The sequence below is a fragment of the Zalophus californianus genome, chromosome 2, assembly GCF_009762305.2.
Source record: "Zalophus californianus isolate mZalCal1 chromosome 2, mZalCal1.pri.v2, whole genome shotgun sequence".
In the NCBI taxonomy this organism is placed as follows: Eukaryota; Metazoa; Chordata; class Mammalia; order Carnivora; family Otariidae; genus Zalophus; species Zalophus californianus.
In genome coordinates, this window is record NC_045596.1 from 64,183,334 (window position 1) to 64,199,324 (window position 15,991).

A 15,991-nucleotide genomic window follows, 5' to 3' on the forward strand; every position below is an offset into this window, starting at 1 on the left:
AAATAATCAACTACTTGATTACAAATTACTTTGCACATAGAACAAAAATCTCCCATAAGAGTTACTATAGTTACTATAGTTACAAGAGGACAAATGAAAAAAAAAATCAGATTTTAATAGGGCATATTACTCATTTACTTTTAGTAAAAACTCTGTAGTAACACTTCTGTCTAGTCACTAAGACAATATGAAGAAATGGTGTAATTATAGTATGTGATACCCAAAACAATCTCATTTATTTCATTTCATTCATAGTAGCTTAACTTTTTGCATTGTTTGTTCTCTAATATAATATGGTGTCAAATAACACAATTTCCTGTATATTATTCATAGCCCTCCTTTTTTTCCAAATAAAATGTTGATGGTCAGATGCATAACCTGCCAGAGTCATGTTACTGCCTTCCCCTGGAGCATTTCAGACACAGATGTGCTGGCTGGTTTCCAGTTGAGTTTAGTAGTTTCTTAAGGAGAAAATGATGTGTTTTAAAAATGAGTTCGAAGCAGTCCATCGCAAGGATGAAAATAAAAATCATTTTATCTCAAATGCATCTCCAACTTCAAGTGATTCTAAACATGGAAGATTATTTTTTCATATGCAAATATATCCAGTGCCTTTTAACTTTTATCTCCAGCCTTAGAAATTGTGGCTGACAAATATCATATTTTTCTCAAGAGTATATGATTCTTTGCATATTTTTGTTCATCTTGACATTGCCTAAAAATGAGTCCAAGGTAGGTTGGAGCCTGAATACCGATAGAGAGGAGTGTAGACACCCACAGGAGAAAGGGCAACATTAAAGCCTTTGGTGAAGACGTCCTTTCTGACAAGAGCCCCAACAAAACACTCTTGAACTGCTACTTCCTCTTGAGCGAGTGATTAATGTTGTTAGCAGAAAGACATGATCACAACATATAGCTCAGCAATGCAGTCTCCTGTACCAGATTTATGAAGCTTGGGTCAATATAAATTGTTGTAGGAGAGCTCACAACCTTGTCATTCACTAGGGAACAATGATCGAAAGGAAAACATGGCCTTGATGTTGTCTTTGTTCACCATTTTCATTGGCAGATGTATAATTGAGTAAAAAACTATCTTGGCATTTAATGAGCAGGGAAAATATGAAGAATAGCTCTCTTTGAAGCCTGTCTTTAATCTTCAGTGATGGCTCAGGCAGTAGAGACAAAGGTGAGTTTTAAAGGGGCAGAGCTGACTCGTTATTCCATCAGAGGACTCATCAACCAATTTCCCTGCTTGGATTAAGGTATTTATTTTTGTGTTTTTACATTTTGAGTAAAAGAATTCTTTTAAAATATGTACATGTTGGGAAGATATTTTGCATATGAAAACCATGCCTTTCAAAAATACATAATTCAACAATCCAACATAATACAAAAAGTTCCTGACTTTGAAGTTTATTTTAAAGTCAAATGGAAACAACCATCTACCCTATTATCTCCACATAATATATATGCACCTAGATGATTTTTAAAGGACCTTTCAGGCCATTAGACTAAAATAACAAAATAAGTCATAAGCACAGCATCAAGTGCTTATTATCACCCCACTGTCATCTAAAGGGCTCATTCCTTTTATTACATCTATTTCTCACATTATCTTCTTTTAAAAAAGCTTTCACACTTAAGCAAAATTGTTCCCATCAATAAAAGCATTGGCTGAATTACATAGTTCTTGAAGTGTGGTGTTCCCTCTTAAAAGTTGCTCTATGGAACCAACTCAGAAAGGGCAGACATTCATTCATTTTTTTGAGAGGCACATCCTGGATCCTGAATGAGATAAACAGTATTTAATTTCAGTTGCCGTTACGGAGGGGAACGGAGGGAATGGATGACTCTCCAATAAGAAGTTCGAGTGAGAAACAAACTGGAAATTCAGTAGATAACTGTGGCCTTACCAACTTAGATTGGTTTACAACACGTCACATGATCTTCTAATATGCTGCTCTGTTTTCCAAATGCACTGCTGAAAGTCGGTTTAAATTTTAATAAGACTATGTCTGTACAACCTAAAAGTAAAGGAAAAAAATGCAAAATCAATATTTTGCATTTTTTTTTCATTTGTTTGATGGAAAAGCTAGATATCTGAGAACAAACGACAGGGTGAATTTATTTTTCACCTGCCATCTGAATTGTGTAGCAAGAATATGTACAAATACCATGATCTGATTACTATCACAGGATCCCTGTTGACCTGTATGTCCCACACAGCATGCCTGGACAGAATGTACTTCTGGAATTCATACTGTCAATCACTTTTTCAGACGAAAGTATCAACGGTCCATACTAAAGTAAGAAAATAATTCTTTGAGTTACTAATACCTCATTACAAATTAGTTTATGAGATTAAATAGTAATCTGATAGTAATAATATTAGCTACCACCTATGATAGTTGAGGACATGGGGCATAGAAGATTGGGGACACAAATAGGCCACCACAGTGTCCATGGTGTTACCAAATGGAGAAGATTCTTCTCACATACATACTGACAAAGACAAATGTAATGCCTCACAGACTTGCCAAGAATCAGTGATATCCAGATTGAGATAGAAAAAATGTTTGTGCATATACAAACATATATACACACATTTGTAGGGATATGCATGTATACAAACACATATACACACATTTATAGGGATATGCATGTATACAAACACATATACATATATATATAGGGATATACATATAAACAAACACAAATATACACATATATAGGGATAAGCGCATATACACACATACATACACGCATAACACAGCTTCATATACATGAATTTGAATACAGCAGAGACATCAGTGATAATATGAACTAAAAGAATAAGAGCATCCTAAAATCTAAGGCACGGAATACCTATATGAAATTCACAGGGCTCAAGTTCTAAGTACACCTTCCACAAAAATTACCTTTAATTGGGTTCAAATAGGTACATCTCATTTATAACTTTTTTCAGGTTTTGCCATTCTTTTCAGTCATTTCATTATCATTAATGATTATTTATTGAGGAAATGCATGATTGTTTATAAAGGGGCTGAAGTAATTATTATTTATTGAGTGTTCACAATATGCCAGGGACGGCTGGCTGGCAGAGCATAAAGGGACACCATCCTGCCCTTGAAGAATTCATCAGATAAGCAAAAAAGACAAATGCACTTGGCCCTAGCCTTTAAATGAGGTTACCAGTGCTTATGTTACACCAAGAGGAGGTTCATGTGTGTACGCGTATGTGTATTCAAACAGTATGTGACTGGCTTGACTATTTCACTTAATCACCAATTCATGGAGGTTTGGCCCTCAGAAAGTTGAGATTAAAGTCCCATATCATGTTGGAAATTAGTATTATTATTGGCCTTGTATAATTAGGAAAGGGTCCCTGATGGTGTTTGTTTCTTCAAAATCGTTAAGTACAAATCTTTTAAACATAATAACAATAAAATAAAATAATATCACAGATGCCTATATATACACCAGTAAGAATAAATATATATTAACATGTTTTATTATTATATTTGTTAAAACCTACATTTATTATGTGTCAAGCATGAAGCTTAACACACTTGCCTAGAACCTTCCCTTCCTTTCCATTTTATGCCAACCAGAGGTAACTAAATTGATGTGTACCATTCCCATAGACGTTTTTACATTTCCACTTCTTCATTTTATCTATAACATGTCATATATTATTGGTTTGTTTGTTTTAAAAATTTATACAAATTTTATTATATGGCAGATATCCTTAGGCAGGTTGTTTTTTTCACTCAATGTTCTCTTCTTAGGACTACTCCATATTGATACATTTACTTTCACTACATGTATGATCCATTGCTATTCACCCAGTGGTCTACAAAAACTCATTAGATGATTTCCATTCCTTCATAGGCCTTGATCCCCAATAAACATTTGCACCCCAAACCCCAAACATTTGCATCTCACCATTTGCTTCTGAGAAACCAGCCTGTGTAAGTCAGGCAGGTACTCCTAGGCACTGGGACTGTTTTGTGATGGGTTAGTTTCTGATTCCTGAAACAGATATCCAGACTTTTATGACACTTATCAAGCCCTATGCATGCTTATTCCTCTCTATCTGGGTGACTCCCTCAATTTCCTGCTGTAACAAGAGCCTCTCTCTGCATTCACCTTCTCACCTTTTTCCCCACCACACAAGAAGACAAAGGCCCAAGTCCCTTTCATGACGAGGCTTCTATCTGCATTCTGGACCTTGTTCTGCTCTTTGGAGGTTTTGGTCTGATACTGCATGACTTCCATCTCTACTAACTTTCCCATCCCCACACCCCGCACCCTTGGCCAATAAATAAACTTAAGTCACCTTGTTTTAGAGGGAAGAGGTAATAAAAATATAACTTCTTTTAATCTACAAAGTCCTATTTCTGACCTTTCCAATCAACCTCCCTATTAACTTCTTATCCCACCGAAATTTGACTTCTATAGGCACTAGTTCACTGAAATTATTAAGTGTTTCAAATATAAAACTACATGTAATAAATATAACAGACACGCATGACTTATCATTCAGATTAAACAGATACAGACATCTGCCATACTTTCTTGAACTCTTATCTCATTAAAAAATAAATAAAACAGAAGAGATACCTAACAATCCCCATCCCTTCTCTGTTTCTTCCTCTCCAGGAATAACTATTTTAACCTAAAGTCAGTATGAATTATATCCACTGCTTCCTTTTCAGAATACTGTGATTCATTAACTTCTACATATCCTTCTTTCTTGGTTCTCCTCACACTGTTTAACTATGAGTTTTTAGAATCGTTTTTGGGCTCCACTTCCATCAGTACACTCCTACTGCAGGTATTCCCTGACAGTCCATTGAAAATTGCCATTTATATATTTCACAAAAGTAAATGAGTAGGATCAGAACTAAGTTCATAGTTCCCCTATAATAGTTAGAGCAAGGCTAACTGCTATAATAAATAAGCTCATATTTACTAGTGTAGTAGTTTTAAAATATGCCCATAAATTCTTTGACACTTCTCCCTTCAAAAAGGTGGAGCCTAATTCCTTCCCACTGAGTGTGAGCTGGGCTTACTGACTCTCTTCTAACAAATAGGATAAGGTAGACACAATGGTGCACAGCTTCCAAAACAAACTAAGTCATAAAAAGCTAAAAAGCATCATGTTCTCTCTCTCTCTCTCTCTCTCTCTCTCTCCTCTCACCACCTGCTCTGGGAGATGAAACCTTCTAACCACTCAAAGAACTCTATCAAGAAGTTCATGTGTCTAGGAACTGAGGTCTTCTGTCAACAGCCATGTGAGTGAGTTATATTAGAAATAATTTTTAGCCCAGCTCAAACCCCCCACATAATGAATGACATCACCAATCTCTTGCAAGTCCAAGTCCAAAGGGCCAGAGTCAGAAACCTGTGGGGTGTCTTGATTCCCCAACTCCCTTCACATCATACAAATAATCAATCACAAATCTTGCTGATTCTAACTCCATTATAATTTTTTCCAACACATTTTACTTTCTCTCCCTACAGTCATTACAGTCTAAGACCATGGCAACAATCTCCCAACTGACATCCCCACAAATTTTGCACCCTCCAATCCATTCTCCATCCTGTATAATTGTCTAACTCCACATCTAATTATACCTCTCTTTTGCTTAAAAATAAAAAAAAAAATTAAAAACCAAAATAACCTTGATTAGTCCATTACCTAACAATTATCTTCTAAGCACTTTAAAATAGGGGGGAGAAAATGGTTAGGCATGACACTGGGGGTCCTTTGATTAACTTTCTAAGCTCATCTCATGACATTTTCCTTACTTCAAATTTCAGATTTCAGCCATGCTAAACTTCTCTAATTTCCCCCAAGGGGACCATGTTCTCTTTTGCTTCATTAATACTCTACAGACCTCTCTATCTGCTCTTCCCTCATCTCTACCCTTTATCCATTGAGTCTCATTTCAAGCACCACCTTCCTCAAGAAGTCTTTTCTCAGCACCTAGTTGGTATTTGTTTACTCACCTATAACCCCCTGTGTACACACCTCTACCACTTTCTTTTCTTTGCCACTAGACCCTTTGAGAATCTGAAGGTTCACTATGCCTGGGTACATTGTAGGCTTCTCACAAAAAGTATTTTTAAATGACCAAATGCATGTATGGATGAAGCAAGTTTATGAAGTCTACAATGTGTGCTGTTCAATATAATAGGCACTAGTCATAATTAAATTTAAATTAATTAAAATTAAATAAAATAGAAAATTTAGTTACTCATTCTTTCTGGCTATATTTCAAGTGCTCACATATGGCTAGCAACTACCATATTGGCCGGTGTAGATTTACAGGAGTTTTCCATTATCTCAGAGAGTTCTGTTGGACAGTACTACCTAAGATTAAATTAATTGGAATAGGAATAGCAAAGAAGAGAAAGGGAAAACTAGTGCTCGTAAGAAATAGAATAAAGAAAGGAGGAAATTGATTATGATTTCTAGATGTCATGATTGGTTGATGAATTGATGGACACAGGAAATGCCACGCTACGCAGGGGTCAAGTTGAGAGATTATTAGTGTTGCTGCTGTTGTAGTTGTTGAATGTGAGACGACAGTGGTACATCCTAGTCGATATTTCCTACATCACTGCCCACAGTTAGTATAAAAAACTGTTCTATACCTTGCCTTTATATCAGGAAACACTTCATTAACATTTTTTCTATTTCTCCAACTGTTTAATTTAGAGAACCACCCCAAACAGTGCTGGATTCTCACTGTCCTTATGATGTCTTATATTTAGAATAAATGAGTTTTGTGAAAATCAGTTTTTTCCATTGGTTTGTTTCTCCATTCAGAAGTATATATTTTTTCCTGTGGATTAAATTTACCATTAAGAAAATCTCATAATGGTATCATATGGGGAAATGAAATTTATCAAGCATTTGAATTTTTTTAAAAATTGCCTATAAAGACTTCAAAGGATTTTAAAATTTCTTTCTAGAATGACACGACACTAACTCCCCCCCCCCTTTTTTAAGATTTTATTTATTTATTTGACAGAGAGAGACACAGCGAGAGAGGGAACGCAAGTAGGGTGAGTGGAAGAGGGAGAAGCAGGCTTCCTGCTGAGCAGGGAGCCCGATGCAGGGCTCAACCCCAGGACCCTGGGATCATGACCTGAGCCGAAGGCAGACACTTAACGACTGAACCACCCAGGCACCCATTTTTTTTTAACTCCCACTTTAACAACACTGACACACTGCTCCTTAAATGCCTCAATACATTACTTTGAGACTACCACATTTTATCCTATAAAAAGGCATTCAGGCATTGTACAAAAAGGCATTGTACAAATATATATTAAGTATGATGGACTGATTACCTTAGAATTCATATTTTGTTTAGAATGGAACACAGCTGTTAGCATTTACCCAGTAATTGGTTAAGTTATCCGAATACAGAGACTTTTCCTTTCCATGCAAGTAAGCCTTGTTTTCAAGCCAAATCTCTGAGCAGGATATTGAAGAAATCTCTGTCCTAAGAGATCTTTGATATCTCATGTTTTCTAAAGAAGAATTAAAAATTATACAAAATTCTGTCCAATTAAATAAAACTGACTTGCATTTTCCTTTTATATATCAACCCCATATCACATAGTAATCAATAGATATAGTTGAAATAAGCCATTTAACTTTTCTTCTGGTTTGAATATTTTAACCAGTCATGAGACATCACATTCCTTTAATTTCATCTGTCTCTGGCAATATGCTTCTCTATTTTCACTTGTATTTTCCTTATAAAATTTTATGCATTGATAATTTTTCTGTGTTCTTCTTACATTATTTGGTGGGTTTTAGTTTTATGTTATTTTTATTTTCATCCCAAAATGTAAGCCTTTTTTTTTGAAAAGTGAGTCTCTTTATTTGACTTCAAAAAAAAGATTATAATTTACATAAAACAAAACAGTTTCTAAACATTTAGCTCTATTGATCATTTATTACATCTATATAAGTATCACCCAAAACAAAGCACTAATTCTCAAAGTTTTGCGTGTGTTTAAAATCTATGAGAGGACTTAAGATACAGATTGCTGGTTCCCACTTTCTGAATTCCTATTTCTGTTTCAGTAGCTCCGGTGTGGGGACCAAGAATTTGCATGTTCATCAAGTTCCCAGGTAATCCTTAATGCTGCTGGTCTCGAGCACCCTTCGAGAGCCACTGATTATAAAGCATTTTCATCATATCCAACACATTCCATTCCTTTGTTCTCTTTTCCAGTAAATCCAACACTCTGCAAACCCCCCATCTAACCACTTCCTGATTTCTTTCATCATAATTTAGTCTTGTCTGTCCTTGGACATAATATAAGAGGAATGATTATTTGGGGTCTTTTACTCAACATGAGCCATGGAATTTTTTAAGAAGTTTTAAAATTCCATTAGCCGTTGTAATGTGTATGTTTGGTCTTCAGACATTTTGAATTTTTGATTTCTATATTTTATCTTTCACTAACTAATCAACTTTTTTATTATTTGTATTTGATGTGTTAAATTTTATTTTTGATTTATGCTTTGCTTTACTTATTTTATCTGTTACATTTTTGTGTCATTTCTTTAGACTTATTAACTTTTACTTTTATTACTATTTTAATCTTTCTATGATAAAATGCAAACCACTGAATTTTACAGAAGTATTTAAATCACTTTTACTTGCAATTGTAAATGATATATTTGGTCTTAGGTCATTCTGGTATTTTAGTTTCTGTTGTTTGTCTTTATTTTATGTTTATTTTATCACCCCTTTTTATGATCTTATGAGCAATTTTGTTTCATTTAGCTTTGTTTTTGTCTTCCTCGGTTATTTGGAAATAAATAATTTACTTTCAACTCTCAAATGTCTACTTTTGAAATGACTTTAAAAAAATTTTTCAACATAAATGATTCTAAATACCAAACTCAATAAACTACACATTTTTATTGTCCCATATGTAAAATCTAGGATAACATGCTATGTGACCAGGCTCCAAGACTGCCTTCTGCTCCATTTAAGGAAAAGGTGCTTCAACCAATCAGTAAATGTCCAATATAATTCCCCTGTTTCTGCTCACACTGGTCTATAAAAGTCTTTCTCCTTGTACAGCTCTTAAGAGCTCCTTTGTACCTGGTGATTGGATGCTCCCTGATTCATGATTCGCTGAATAAAAGCTCATTTGATCAGTAGATTGTATTAGGAGATTAAGGAGGTGAGTGAGTTGGAGGGTAAGGTCTTTCAAGTTCATCATCATGGTTGTTATCTTTTGTCTCTTTTTTCTTAATTTTAAAAGAGCTTCTCTGTGTTTTCAATGTGACTAAATATTCTGTGGCATCTATTCTAATATTGATTTTTGTGGATCTGGCTATTTGAATTTTAGTTTCTTTCTAATTTTTACCTTAACTCATTCAATTTCCTTTTCATCTCACTATCATATTCTTTGTATCTCACACTATTAGCTTTTAATTTCACTCTTTTTTTTATTGTGGATATGTATAAATTGCTGCATCAGAGATTGCAATCCAAATGGCATTTTAAAATGGAAAAGTATCTGCTTTTGAGTGAAATTATAATTTCTTAAAAATAAAATTACCTGAAATGCCATCATTCATTATTATCACTCGACTTTTTTGTGTGCATCTACTGTTATACTTAAATTTATATATCTAAATTTTATGTGCATTTATTATGTGATTTTGTTTTTATGATGAAATGATAATATAGCTACATTTTATAACCTGGTATTTTTAAATAAGGATATATTTATGTTTCATATATAGAAACTCTAAATAAGTATAAATATATATATATATCACACACATCCCATGCAATCAAGTGTTCTTCAATATATCATATGTATCAGATTTTAATTTATCACTGCCCTATTGTTATTTAGCTGGGCTCCAATATTTTATTATTATTGATTGTGCTGCAATATTTAATCATATGGTTACATTTTTGTTTATGTCTGTGATTTTTTTCTTTTTTAAGAAACATAAAGCAAACTTATTTGATTCTAGAAAAAGGACATGTTAATTGTCTTCCAGAAGAGTTATTTATTCTCAACAGCAGTAGAGCTGTATATGATACTGGAAAACCACACACACACACACACACACATCATTTTTTTTAATGGTGTCAATTGGTGATTGACTCAAAGTCCTCTAGCAGTGTTCCTTAGCTTTGTAACAGGAAAATTGAAAGCAATAATTCAGAATTAGGGGCTTATATGGTGGATGTGGCCAATGGCTATAGACAAAGAACTTGAGAATGTTGAGCCTTTCAAAATTACTAGAAAAGAGGCCTTGGTTGGCATGAGGAAAACCAGAATTTTTCCACCTGAGTTTAAATAAATTGGATTTATCAGAAATTAAAACAAACATAAATTTCCAAATGCCATTATGAACATCTAATTTTAATTTAGTTCCATTCTCAAAGCACATGATATGAATTTAAACTGTTACTTGAAAAAAATTTATTTCAAGAAAATATTTTCACAGGCCAAATTCTTAAATTCATTCTCTATGCAGTAGACAGAATAATGCTCCCCTCACCCAAAGATTTCCAGATCCTGTGAATATGCTACCTGACATGTCAAAAAGAACTTTGCAGATGTGATTAAGACGAAGGTCCCTGAAATGGGAATTTGTCCTGGATTTTCTACCCAATCTAATCATTCCTTGAAAGTGGAAGAGAAAGGCAAAAGTTTGGGGCCACGAGATGCAAAATGAAGAAGGTCTGACTTGCCATTGCTGGCTTTGAAGGTGGAGGAAGAAAGCCATGAGCAAAGGTTACTGGGGTGGCAATCACTGATAGCCAAGCAAAAAAACCAGACACCTTAATCCTATAACCTCAAAGGAACGGGTTTTTCCCTTATAGCCTCCATAAAAAATGTCGTCAGACTTCTGACCTACAGAACTGGAAGATAATAAATTTGTGTTCTTTGGAGACATGAGAGTTATGGCAATTTGTTATATCAGCAATAAAAATCTATTGAAATTAGAGATAAGATGCTTGCTAATGGTCAAGGCACATGTTTCTGTCTTTTTTCACAGCTGTGAATCAGTGGCCAGCAAAGTACACTAGTATGTTGCCAGTAATCAATAAATATCTATTGATTTCACTATTAATTAAGTCCTACACTTTGTTTTCATTATTTTGGCTTTACTTGGTAGGGGAAATGGTTTCACTAGAGTTCAGAAGAGCAATAGAAAACACTGATTGGAATTCTGACTTCTAATTAGCTTAAATATATAAACAAAACCCTGGGAAAAGAGTAATTTCTTCTGTGATTAGCTAACTACACCTTTGTATGAATGGGGAGGTTGGACCCTTTCAATCTAATGCTTTTTTTATGTGATTAGGCAAATTATGGAACAGCATGAGATGCATTACTATACCAATGTTGTCTCCAAAATGTAAATCTCATTACGGGGTGGCCTTGAGGCCCTTTAACGTTGAATGGGAACAAACAAGTTATTCTAGTTCAAAAGAGCGTTCACACACACACAAACACACACATGTGTTAATTATACTCTTTTACAGAGGAAAGTTTAACTCTGGTGCTACAATTAAAAAAAAAGGAAATGGCACATGGGTCAATTTGTAAACACGACAAAAGTAATCAAACAAGATGAATGTTGCAACAATTCCAAAAACGGAATTTTGGCATGTGGAGGTACAACCGGACCTTGCTGATGCTCACAGGGGTGGGGGTAAAGCATAATGGTGACTCGTCCAGCCTTGCCACCCCTAGTTAAGCCTCATGGCTGCTAGTGAAGTGTAACCCCTCAACTCACTACCACCTGTTTCCACTAGCCGGGAGACGGAATCCAGCAGGCAAATAGGAGCTCACTGCCTGCATCTGTGGCACGGTGACGGGCCAAGGGCTGGAGGCACAGGGCCTTGAAACAGCAACGTCCCACTTAGCTCCATGGAAAACACCGGGGGGTCAGGGGAGGGTGTTATTTTTCCATTGTCATTTGGTTGGATTTGACCAAGTATTGCCAGAAAGGTTTTCTGCTGGTAGGCCACCTTTCCCTATCCTGCGGCCGGTGGAAAGAGGCTTTCCTTGGGGTTTTCTAGGTCCATCCTGTTGAGGATTCCCAGCTGGAGGTTTCTGAGGCACCCTTTCTGAGGTCAGGCAATAAGGAAAGCCAGGTACTCACCGGCATGTTGTTCCTCAAGTTCCGGGACCTCTGCCTTCTTCTTTCCACCTTTCATGGGCTTCCTATGTTTTTGTGCAGGAATTTGGGGCTGTAATAGGGAGGACATAGGAGGAATTGGGACTACTCAATCGTGGAGGAACTGGAAGTCTGAATAATTATTTTCTAACTCATTAACAAATATTCATTGAGAGCCTATTCTGTGCCAGGCAGTCCACTGTCCCATGTTACACTTATGTTGCTAAGTGAGTAGGCCTGAAGAAAGGAGGGAAGGAAGGAAATGCTACTCACCCTCCCTGTCTCAGGGACAACTTCACAGCTTTCCCTAATGACCCAGATGAGGTTAGCCCCCTCCCATTACATGCCCCTATAGCACTTCATATTTCCCCTTGGGAGACTTATGACGTTGCATCGTCTTGTTCAATGTCGGTCCCCGCTTGCCAGGAAGACTGCCAAGACCAGTTTGTCTTTCTTACTGCAGCGTCCCCTCGTCTGGTGCAGAGACGGGCACATGGTAGGCACCCACAAATATTCATCAGGGAAGCTAAAGAATCTGCGAAATAAGGCAGTTTTCCCACTCTCTGACCTTGTTCTTACCTTTCATCACTTGTAACACTGGGCATTGATTGGCTTCTGACCTCCTTGGTCCGTTTTTGACAACATGGTTTGCATTAATCTGGGGTCTTTATGTTCCTGGCTACTAGGCACAACTAACCTCTTCTCCCCCCAGGACTCCACCCAGGCACAGCATGGGTAACCAGGGGCTACCGGAAAATTAGGGTGCTGTGGAGGCGGGAATATTTCGGGGACTGACCTTATCCTCTGCAACATTGTTCTTCACCTACTTTGTGCAGGTCAGTTGGTAAAATGTAGGGGAAACATTGATGTCAAAATAGAATAAATACTGGGAAGAGTTAATCATCACAAGGTAAAAAAGCAAAATATAAATCTAGTTCAGTTTTCTATTATGAAGGGTCACTCCACCATATGATCCTTGGAAATTAAAACCAAGGCTGAATTAATTATCCTTTCACTGTCTTGGGTTTTCTTTCCTTTCTTGTTCAACATTAACTGCCTCTGAAATTATGTTAAAGCAATGATCTCTATCATAATGTCCTTCAGCTGGCCCTGAAAACAATTTCCTACAGAAAACTTCATTTTTCCTAGGAATCATGTCAACCTTCTTAACCTCATCATTTTTATGGTATTTTGTTTTGTTTTGTTTATCCTTAAGGGATATTAAATTTTTATGTGGCTTAACTTATCTCTGAGTTAGACCAAAGTAATGTTTTAAAGTACATTAAATGATTTAAAAGTATTTTGCTTCCTCAGGAAGGCTGTTAATATACACGAAAAATTGTGTGGCAGCAAAATGAGACACTCTCAGCGGTAGAGTTTATCTTGGGTTGCCCATATAAAGCAGGCCTCATTTAGCATTAAATCTCATTTTATGTGATCAGGGTTTATTTTTAAATGGGCCACTCAGGATTCATGCTGCAAGACTCTTTTCACTGAGCATCATAGGAAGGCCGTTTTTTCCACCTTCCACCCATATCCTTACACACAATTTCATACTAAATTTGTGTAGGTTTTCACCAAATTTGCACTGTAGGTGCAAATTTGTATGTATGTAGGCTACATACTAGACATAGTATGTAGCCAGTGCATGTTTATTAACTAAAATCAGTGAAAAATGCACGTGGAAGTACTTTGGAAAATTATAAAAGGATATATAAATGCAAGTTATTAATGTTAAGTGATTTGCCTTGTTACATGCTAAGAAATCATTATTTTCAGATGTCAAAATGCTTCATGTACATAATCAGGGATATCCTTAGGATTGTGAATTGCACAAAGGTTCATATTTCTACTCATTTATACCATTTTTGAATACAAATGTATTTCCTAAAAATGAGTGTGTGTGTGTGTGTGTGTGTGTGCAGCTATATAAAGTAAAAAATAAGAGAGATGTAAACATTACCCCTATTGCATGTATAGAATCTAATAATTTGTTCCTAAGAACTCAAGGTTCATTGGCACATGATGTAATATTTTAGGGGAAATTTGGAGAATCTGATCCCTTTTACTTCTATCATTTTAGAGTTTATCAATTTTATGGATGTCTTGTTCAAGATTGCTACCTGAACAATGTTTGCAATAGATATTAGTTTTATTGACTTTAAAATCACTCTCCCTTCTTACTATGTGTGTATGCATGTGTATATATATATAATTATATATATATAAAATTCTAGGAAAACAGTTAATGGGTGGGGGCACCTTGCTGTTTAAGAGACATATAATATTATCTTAAACCCGCTCATCGGTTTTGGAATGGCCAATTCTCAATATTTTTGCACATTTTCAGAGAGGCTCATTTTTATATTAATCTTAAGGATCATTTTATCACCCCTTGAAAGCTTTTCCTGAACTCAAGTAACTCCCTTAAGTAACACAAAAACAGAGGGAGCAGTCGAAATTATGAGACGGTAGGCTTTGCACTGCAGGAATGCATGCCATGGAAAAAGAATACCAGGCCTCCCCATTCTTAAAAACACAACCATTCCCTCTGTCATTTTCTCAGTTTATGCTCTAACCTCCTATAACGTGGCTCAGCCCTTCCCTCTCTCCTCTTTTTTCTCCATTTTATTTCCCTTCTATTTCAGGGGAGGGGGAAATGCCTCCAAGATTTGTTTTATGCAGAGAAATTCAGTTTTGTTCAGCCACTATTGCAGAGTTCAGATCTGAGATTCATTTCACGCGGAAGAACTCAGCTGAAGCTTCAAAGGGACGACTAACAAGAGCCCCTCCCCACTGAGGTAAGTTCTTAGACACAGCCTGTCATGCTCTTTCATTCACTACAAAGAGGAGAGGAAAGGCAGTTTGTTATACCAGTTACCCAAGCACACAAGCAACTGGAGTACAAGATAGTTTTAACTTCCTGGTATTGCTTTTAATAATATCAAGTTGAAATATAGTTCCTCTATCTTGATCACTGTTCTTTGGCAAACACATATATGAACTCATACTTACACCGACCTTTAAAGAAGCGATCTCTCAGTACTTTACACACATCTCCCTCCTTCCATTTTGGCCTCCTAAAGCTTACTCTCCATGCAGAAGTTAGAGTCGTTTTTTGCCCTGAGTATAAAGCAGAACGTATCACTGTCCTGCTCAACTCCTCCAGGAGCTGGCTTCCTACCATGGTAACAGTGTCGTCTCATCTCCTTACAGGGTCTTGGGAGCCCTACGAGCTCTGCTTCCTGCTACCTTAGCTTCTTCTCCTATCACAGACACTCTCTCTCAACCCCTCTGCCCTTCTCATTCACCATCTTGTTCTTACCAAGCTCCTTTCCGCCTCAGCCACTGGGAATGTGCTCTTCCCTCTACCTGGACTTCTCATCCCCTCAGAGATAACTTCCCTGACCACCTCAACTGCAAACCCCTTTCCACTCAGTTTGTATCTCCTCCTGCTTTATTTCCTTCACAGTGCATCTGGCACGTACTACATATTGGACACTTTACAAGAGCATCTCTAGAAGTCCCATTGTTTATTTTCTAGTTCCCCACTTGAACGTGAAATCCACGAGGGCCACGATCTTGTCGCTCTTCGCTGTTTCCCCAGCACCAAGAATGGTGACTGTTTAATAAATTATAACATAACATTAACATGGGAGTCTTTTTGTCCCCGTTGCAGCGGAAGCCCCAAAAGTGAAGGCTAATTTGATAGGAGTGACATCCTCATGAGTGTAATCACTAGGTCTTCTGGGCCGGACTTGCTGTGACTGTGGAAAGGGTTGCACAAGCATTTAC